Source organism: Syngnathus acus, chromosome 1 (genome assembly GCF_901709675.1).
Source record: "Syngnathus acus chromosome 1, fSynAcu1.2, whole genome shotgun sequence".
Taxonomy (NCBI): domain Eukaryota; kingdom Metazoa; phylum Chordata; class Actinopteri; order Syngnathiformes; family Syngnathidae; genus Syngnathus; species Syngnathus acus.
Genome location: NC_051087.1, coordinates 15,188,338 through 15,198,028, shown reverse-complemented (window position 1 = coordinate 15,198,028; position 9,691 = coordinate 15,188,338). Strand labels below are relative to the sequence as shown.

Sequence of the window (9,691 nt, the reverse complement as noted above, 5' to 3'; positions counted from 1 at the left end):
GCGATCAGCGAACGGCGTGGGTGATGTTCGATTTTTTTTCCTGTGGGCGTGCGCCCCTACTGGAAAAATTCCTGGCTACGCCTCTGACTGTAATGCTGAAGCGGTTCAGGTGAGCCTTCACATTTCTGACCATTTTTAGCACCCCCTAGAGGCGTTACGAACAAAAACTATTGACTGCTGGAAATCCAAGATTATCTACTTGTGCACATTAAGAATCTACAGTGATTTGACAAAAGGGTGGAAAGGTTAATATAACCTTATATTTTTATTCACAAATATCTGCTATAATTTAGTTCCAAGTTTGGCTGTAATAGCAACATCGTAAGAACGACGGTCTGCCTGAAACTGAAGTTGTTTTCGAATCTCTCACGAGCCTTCCAGCGTGGAGTTTGACTTGTCTCCCTGTCCGGGTGGTGGGTGTGAGAAATAGGGAAAGCGTAGGCGTGTGCCTGTACATGTGGTGTGTGTGTGTGTGTTACGTGTCTCAGGTGGCGCTTAGAGAAAGGCTTTAGTTGCGGTGCACATTTTGTCCCAGCAGGAGCAGTTGAATGTCGCGTGCAGCTACTTCGCCTGCCTACTTCAACTAAATCCTTCTTAGGTCTGCTGAAGACGGTGAGTTTAACCTCTTGTTTCTTGGTACTCTAGCGACTGTTGTCTTCTTGAGCACCAATAACTTAACGTCGATTCACGCTTAACCTGGGTATTATGATGTAATTAAAATGCCAATAACTCTTAACAAACCTCCTTTGAACTGAATAAACGTTGGCGAAACATTTGACGCGAAAGGGTGCAACTCTTTAAGATGATGCGAAGTCAAAGAAAACTAAATCTACAATTCTTGGGTGGAAAATATGACGATGAAAATACTGTGCTTTTTGCAGGGTTCACCGTTAAGGTAGGGGCTATATCAACAAGACTTACTAAACTGTAACGTACATTTTTTTTAAGTTAATGTCTCTGTTAAGTTAATAATTTACTTGTAAGATGTGGAATACATTGAAACTCCGTCATTCCTCGAAATATGTTGGTTGGACTGCATTTTCAATGACGTCATCATGAAGCATGTTTAGGGATCGCTATGGTCTCTGCAATACCAAATAAGACATGTAGGCTACAGATGTGTTACGTTCTTATGGTTTTGAAAATTTCAGTATTTCAATATTGCCTGAAGTTCCCCAATTTGTCAGAAATTCAACAAAGCCCTTTCTGACTGTTGACTATTGAGACAGGATCATCATCAGTATTTGTATTTGTGTGATATCTTTGTTTGGGTGGTGTGCTGTGAGATATTATTATATAAAATGGACAGCTTTGCTCAGTAAAGGTTGGGAAACATTGGTCTAAGCCAGGGGTGGGCAAACTTTCTGACTTGCAGGCCGAATTGGGTTCTAAATTTTGACCGGGGGGCCGAACCAGGAGCAGATGGATGTAGTGTTTGTGTCAAGTAATATAAATGACATGTAAAGATCATTGCATAAAAGGTTTTTGTCTTTAGTAGGTAGTAAAGCATGGATATAAAAAAAAGGCTTTTGAAAACAAATGCATTTATTAACAGTATTAAAAAAAAAGTATTTCACCAAAAAACTACCATCAGTGATTCTCATTAAATACGACACTGTTATTATGAATAATAGTTTCCATCACTTCAGCGCCTGCAGGTCAGATTTATGAAAAATGTTTATCTTATGAGGTGAAATCACTTCAAACGGCAAACATTCTGACCATTGAAGAATCAGTGAAAGAATACAGCGAAATAAAATAATAAAGAAATCAAAACGGCAACACGGTGACGGATATCTGAAAATCAGAGCAGAGCTTTAACTCACAAACACCTGGCAAGGAAACGGGAAACACTTCCTTAAAGTCGGCCTTTAGAACTTTAAAAGTTAACATTAGTCGCAAACAGGTGGTGCATCAATGTCCTTGAGCATCCTGCATTGTTTGAAAATGAGAATGGTCGCTAGTTTCAATCCCTGCTATTTGTACAAATTATTTTCAAAATGCATTTTTTTTTATAACAAACTAGAGAAACTCCCCTTCATTTTCAGTGGGAACAGTGTTGTTGGTCTCCCCTTTTTTTGCTAGTGCATCATAGTCTGGAGTAAAATTTGTTGTAGCAATTTTTAGGATAGATCCGAGGTGTTGGTCCGTTAACCTAGATCTGTGACGGGGCTTTGTTGATGTTCATGTGGCTGATGTGGTGCTCACACACGTAGTCGAGCCAAATTGTCCACTCTTCTTTAAACACTCTGCATTCAGTGTCGACCTTTCTTTTCCTTGGGCCACTCGTTTTAATGGAAGGATTCCAGGGGAAGGTTTGTGGGTAGCTTTAGCGTAAAACTGTATCTGAAAGCTCAGGGCGCGAATTACGAGAATGCTGACGTCACACCCCACATTCAAAATTCACCTTTGATAGAAAAAGAGTGCGGTGTGCGCCGGGTCCGTATTACTGAGTACGTACACGCACTTGTGAGTGTGCACTGAGCTTTCTCACACAGCTTCCGGGAGTTAATTCTCGGGCGGGTGTTTCCCCATCATTGCAGGGAAATTGACCAAAATAAGATTTGTTAATACATAATAAACGACCCCGTGGGCCGGATGTGGCCCGCGCGCCGTAGCTTGCCCGTGTCTGGTCTAAGCAATCATGTACCGCTAGTGTACAATGGCCATTACTGCTGTCACCGTATTACGGGTTAGATCACAGATTGTCCTTTGCATTGTCCTGTTCTATCTAGATCAGTGGTTCTTAACCTTGTTGGAGGTACTGAACCCCACCAGTTTCATATGCACATTCATCTAACCCCTCTTTAGTGAAAAATAAAATTATTTTTTTTCAAATTCAAGACAGATGTTTTTTACTCGTGCACAAAAGGAGCTGTGCATAAAATCACCTTGTTCAAAGAACAAAACCATCACAATGCATGAACTCATAACAAATGACATACCTGCAAATCAGTGTGACTTCTGTTACCTTTGTGAGACCAGTTCAGATATGCGTCAGCACGAATTTACACAATAAATCAGGTATGTTCGGACCGCTGCAGTGGAGGCTCTGCGGAACCCCTAAGACCGACTCACCGAACCCCTAGGTTTCGATCGAACCCAGGTTAAGAACCACTTATCTAGATTAAAAAGGAGCAATTCTACACCGAGTCCCTGTCGAGCTCCCTCATGTGATACACCTTAAAAATGCTGTGTTAAAAACAACCTAATTTGGGTTAAAAATTAGACCTTTTTTCTATTACTGTTTATTAACCAATTATAGTTGTTTTATTTGGTAACGTTTCCTGGTTAAAAAACATCCATCCATCCACCCATCCATTTTCTGTATTGCTTGTCCTCACAGGGTTGCGGGCGTGCTGGAGCCTATCCCAGCGGTCATCAGGCAGTAGGTGGGGGACAGCCTGAACCAGTTGCCAGCTCAGTGTCCTAGTGGTAGAGTGTCTGCCCTGAGACTGGAAGGTTGTTGGTTCAAACCCCGGCCGGGTCATACCAAAGACTATAAAAATGGGACCCATTGCCTCCCTGCTTGGCACTCAGCATTAAGGGTTGGAATTGGGGGGTTAGATCACCAAATGATTCCCGGGCGCGGCTCCGCTGCTGCACACTGCTCCCTTCGGGGATGGGTTAAATGCAGAGACAAATTTCACCACACCCAGATGTGTGTGTGACAATCATTGGGTCTTTACCTTTTTACCAATCGCAGGGCACACAGAGACGAACAACCATCCGTGCTCGCACTCACACCTACGGGCAATTTGGAGTCCTCAATCATCCTCCCATGCATGTTATTGGGATGTGGGAGGAAACCGGAAATGTATTTATTTAGAAAAAACGTGCTGTGTGTTATGTTATGCATTGTTATAAATTAGGAAATGCACATTTCAAACAAAAATATTACATTAACTAGCAACTCATACTATCTGGATGTAGTCGAGACGCATTTTTATACAAGTGCAAGCGGACTTGAATGAAGCAAGGGTCAAAGCAAACGTGAAAGATGTACCAGCAATCGGGCCTGTTTGCTGCCAAAGTGACGCCACCCACGAAGAATACGACACAGCAAATACTAAACAAATTTGATTGCACGGCTGCGCATACTCTTCTCCCCTCGAGTCGAGTCGTGTGGCTACCTCGGCGTTCACAGGGACCTCGAAGTGTTTATCGAGCGAGGAAAGGGTTGTCTTTAATGCAGAAAGACTTGCCAGACTGAGAGACCCCTTTAGAGTTAGGAAACAATATGGCGTCATTTTGGGGGCTGGGATAGCTGGAGGTAAAAAGATCTAGCGCGCTCGCTTGAAAATCTACATAAGCATATTTCAACCGCATATTTCAAATAGTTAGATAGGAATGAATGCGAAAAACAGTGAATATCTGAGTACGACTTTTGTGCCATGCGGTCGGTCACTGGTAATGTCAAGTCAACGACAGGGACAGTAGAGGAGGATGTACCAGGCACCTCACAAAATCAGAACTATTGTGCTGACTATTTTTAAAATTATTTTACAAGTTGAAGTGGAAAATAGGAGGAATGTGCATATTCATTTTGATAGCGATTGGTTATACTTTTCAGAGGTTTAGCAATGCTAAATTTACAGCTCAGAGTCAGACAGCCAAACAGACACTGTAGTTAGCTCCCGCTAGCTCATACGGCTTGTCGAGGCTAAATTAGCTTCTTACGGCTAAACGGACAAGAATAGCAGCACGATTTCAGCTCCTTCTCAGCCCAACATGGGGCTGTGTGTCATAGCCAAAAAGCTCAGAGTCCGCCACTGACTGTGTTAGTCAACCATCGCCGGTGAGACTGCCAGGTAGACCACCCGGCCACGGCTATTATGGTTTTGGCAACCAAAACCACAACAAGATGACTTTTTTTTTACATAAGTGGCACTGTTGAGTACTGGCTTCCCTCCTTTTCCTCCAGCTAACACCGTGTCACCATTGTGACATAGGCCCGAAAGGCTTTTTACGCTGCCCTCCTACAAAGGTTCACCAATTGTCAGTGCGCTAAAGGGGAAATGTGAGCATTGTATATATGCACCCTGCCATTGGTTGGCAACTGGTTCAGGGTGTGTCCCTCACCTACTGCTCGATGACTGCTGGGATAGGCTCCAGCACGCCCGCGACCCCCGTGGGGACAAGAGGTACAGAAAATGGATGGATGGATGGATGGATGGATGGATGGATGGATCAGAATCAGCTTTATTGACCAAGTTTGTGCATGCCAAACAGGGAATTTGACTCCAGTTGATCTCAACCTCTGTACAACAGTTAAGTGACTGACAACATTCAGGTAACTAACAAATGGATGGATGGATGGATATTGTTTTCAAAATATAATTTAGTATAGCCAGGCAGCAAGCCTCGCTGTAAACTACTATAGGTATTACTCCTGCTGCGGAGTCTCATTAAACATCAAATAGCTGAAGATACTGCTAGTATATATTTCATAGGAGGTGGGAGAGAATTATAAACTGGTGATGAAAGTGCTTATCACACTATCGAGACAATATCAGGAACAACAATAATTATGACAATGATGATGATGATGATAATAGTTAAATATTTGTACTTTTGTACTGCCACTTTGGCTTCACTAAAACCCCTCTGATCTTTTTCTCTCCTTTCCCTCATTTGACCCGGAACAGGAGGGGGGGGGGCATAATTTACCAGACAGCACCGGCCCCTCCTACGTTTTTGGGTGGACGGTGGACCTTGAGAGGGCTTAGATTACCTGCTAGTCACGCATTCACCTACCCACCAACATCTCGTGTAAACACACAACTGAATCATACCTCCCACCCTGGACTGGTCTGTCTGTGTTTGTGTATTGCTCTGCTCTGTCTGTGGCATGCACAATTTTTTTTCTTCCCTCTGAATTGCCAGAAGCAAACCATATAACGCGTTGCCTCGGGCTCTCTGCCTCCCCCTTCCCACTTATGACCACGTCACATACTGCGTAGTCTTCCCTCTCTCGCGCCTGCCCACAGCAGTGATAATTTGATGTGACGCATGAGCGTGCAGTGCAGCGTGGGGTTGTGTGACTGTGTGTGTTTATGCGGAGGAGGAATGTCTGTGGATAAGATTGTGTACGTGAGGACACATAGTCAAGTACATGCTAGACTGAAGCAGGGAGAGGAGGCGATCTGACGGTGCTTCCATGAATTTTCTCCCCTACACAGACATTTCTTGACTGCGCAACTAGAAAGGAATTCTGAGCTAGAAGTTACAGGTTTGGTAAGTTATGTCCTTGATAGGCAAACGTTGCCTTCATGCTTTCTGCATCACTAGTATGTATATGTGATTGTCTGTATGGACATAGTATGTAAGTGTACTTACATTGCATTTGGGAAGTGAATGGTTTATGGACTTTGAAATGTTGACCTGTGCAATGCTAGTCAATCATTTAACATTAACCTGTGTTGGGGGAAAGTTACACATTTCTGCTTTTTGAAAATGTCTTTGATCTTGGAATGTAAATTTCAGGCTTTGATTATGTGGAAGCTTTCAAAGAATTTCTGTAAAGACAGCACACATTTGACATTGGTTACCATCAGTGATAAGTGGATTGGGACCTTGAAGGCGATATCCGTTTGATGGCTCTGTTGCTGAACACAACTACTGAACATGCACACTAATGTAAATAAGACTTAATCCTTTCAAAATTGTTTGTACTATACAGCAGCAGTCCCCAACATTTTTCTGTGCAAAAATCACTGGCCATCATTACATTTGTTGTTTCAGCAATGCCTAATGATAATAAATACTAGAATGCCACAAGTAGAGTTTAGACCTCCACCAAGGATGCACTCTAATAAATGTGAAAACAATTTAAAGAGTTTACCATTTGGGTCTGTTTATGTTTTTTTAGTTAGCAGGCTACTTCCTGTTTAATCAAGGATGGGGAATAAACAGGAGGTACCAATATTGTTCTGGGGGTTGGATATTGGCAACTATCATAGTAGTTACTATGTTGACTCACAGGTAAACAAAATGTTATACACCATTATTTAGATACAAATAATGGTAATTGGTTGCTGAGATGTAATAAACTATGCATGCAGCACTTCCATGTTAGGCGAAAGGCAGCTGTCCACTCCCTGTAGGCATGTCAGTACATAATGCAAATGGGAAATTTGCTTTTGACGTATTTTGGGCCTGGAAAAGAATTTCCAATGGATTATTTACAATCCCTGATACACAACCCAAGGTTATCACACAGAGGTAATTTTACAGTCAAATGGCATTACAGTACCTTGTAACATATTGACAGCTGAAACTGTTAAGCTATCTGGCCCTTCCCCACAGGGAATGCTTAATGTTTTACCATGCCTAATAAGGCTGTTTGGATTGATCCAAGTATCAATACCAAACAGCTAATAGCGATCCTTTACATTTATTTCTATGATTTCAGTTATTTTCAAATAATCATTTCGTACATTTTATGTTGAGTCATAGTATTATGCTTTATTTGATATTTTTTATCTACCAGTTAGCTCTTTAATATCCAAAGAAATTTAAGAGAGGCAGGAACTACGGTAGAATATGCAGATTACTACTACTTTGTGTATGGTAACTTTCATTACATTATCTTTCCACAGTTAAGAACTTAACAAGAAAGTTGAATTTGCACAAAGCATGTTATTTAATAGGACAAGCAATCTAAAATTGTATTTTTTTTTTAATCTAAATCTACTTGGTATCAGTATCTGCAATACTGGTGCCAGTATTTATTTGGTATGGATTGATACCAAAATATCAGATATCGCACAGTCCTTTAATGCCCAAGGTCCATCAGTTGTACATTACAAAATGAAGCATTCCTCTTCAAAAGATCTGTGTATTCATTTGCGCAAACCTGCTTTGTCCTATTAGTTCATGTTTTACAAGTCATAGTGGTAACTTTGACAAAGGCTCATATAAACAAAGCTAGCGCTGTCTTCAGACTATTGCACAATATTGTATTGTGGCATGGAAACAAATACTAGTTTTAAAAAAGGATTAAATATACAACCAACCATTACACTGAATGTACCGTATTTTCCGCCCTAAAAGGCGCACCGGGTTATAAGGCGCACCTTCAATGAACGGCCCATTTTAAAACTTTGTCCATATATAAGGCGCACCGGATTATAAGGCGCATAAAATAGAAGCTATACTGCATCAAACTGAGGTTGACTAGGGTTGCGGTATGCATCCACTAGCCAATAACCAACGAGCCCTCTGTAAACAATCGCGTTTCTCAAACGATCTCCTATAAAATGATCAGAACTGACTAAAGTTCGATCTAACGCATTGGTACTACTTACCTATGTTTCCCTTCCATATCGATCCGTAGATTTACTCGAAACATTAACAGAGCAGCCTATTTTGACATGAAATAGCCTGGTACGTATAGCAGCTATCGCAATAGCATTAGCCATCCGCAAAGTCTCACGAGCCTCAGCTCGCAATCTCCCATGAGCCTCAGCAAAGTGTAAACAATCGCGTTTCTCAAACGATCTCTTATAAAATGATCAGAACTGACTAAAGTTTGATCTAACGCATTGGTACTACTTACCTATGTTTCCCTTCCATATCGATCCGTAGATTTACTCGAAACATTAACAGAGCAGCCTATTTTGACATGAAATAGCCTGGTACGTATAGCAGCTATCGCAATAGCATTAGCCATCCGCAAAGTCTCACGAGCCTCAGTTCGCAATCTCCCATGAGCCTCAGCAAAGTGTAAACAATCGCGTTTCTCAAACGATCTCCTATAAAATGATCGGAACTGACTAAAGTTCGATCTAACGCATTGGTACTACTTACCTATGTTTCCCTTCCATATCGATCCGTAGATTTACTCGAAACATTAACAGAGCAGCCTATTTTGACATGAAATAGCCTGGTACGTATAGCAGCTATCGCAATAGCATTAGCCATCCGCAAAGTCTCACGAGCCTCAGTTCGCAATCTCCCATGAGCCTCAGCAAAGTGTAAACAATCGCGTTTCTCAAACGATCTCCTATAAAATGATCGGAACTGACTAAAGTTCGATCTAACGCATTGGTACTACTTACCTATGTTTCCCTTCCATATCGATCCGTAGATTTACTCGAAACATTAACAGAGCAGCCTATTTTGACATGAAATAGCCTGGTACGTATAGCAGCTATCGCAATAGCATTAGCCATCCGCAAAGTCTCACGAGCCTCAGCTCGCAATCTCCCATGAGCCTCAGCAAAGTGTAAACAATCGCGTTTCTCAAACGATCTCCTATAAAATGATCGGAACTGACTAAAGTTCGATCTAACGCATTGGTACTACTTACCTATGTTTCCCTTCCATATCGATCAGTAGATTTACTCGAAACATTAACAGAGCAGCCTATTTTGACATGAAATAGCCTCGCGGGTACAACAGCTATTCGGTGACGCCCCCTGACTACAGTTGCCGTAATGCTGGGAAGCGATGCGACCTTGTAATTTACTAGTCGTACTAAAACGTACTGAAACATTTTGGCAGAGCACTGTGTACAACCAGTATGGATCAACAAATTCATCAGTTGATCCATATATAAGGCGCACTGGCCTATAAGGCGCACTGTCGGCTTTTGAGAAAATTTTAGGTTTTTAGGTGCGCCTTTTAGGGCGGAAAATACGGTAGTTATAATTAGTGGGAGCGCTGCACTTCTTTCTGCTCGTCAATA

The 9,691-nt window shown here is 41.8% G+C and overlaps 1 protein-coding gene across 3 annotated transcripts in view; it reads left to right on the top strand.

Moving 5' to 3' along the window:
- The first annotated feature begins 277 nt into the window (after positions 1-277).
- mtus1b (microtubule associated tumor suppressor 1b) overlaps positions 278-9,691 on the top strand; it is a 72,112-nt gene continuing 62,698 nt past the window's right edge. For 2 of the 3 annotated variants that reach the window (XM_037254247.1, XM_037254229.1), the window contains exon 1: positions 5,994-6,237. The gene's annotated coding sequence lies outside the window, so the exon portion shown is untranslated. Of the gene's footprint in view, positions 613-5,993; positions 6,238-9,691 lie in introns of those variants that run through there. The other variant, XM_037254238.1, reaches the window with a different exon arrangement.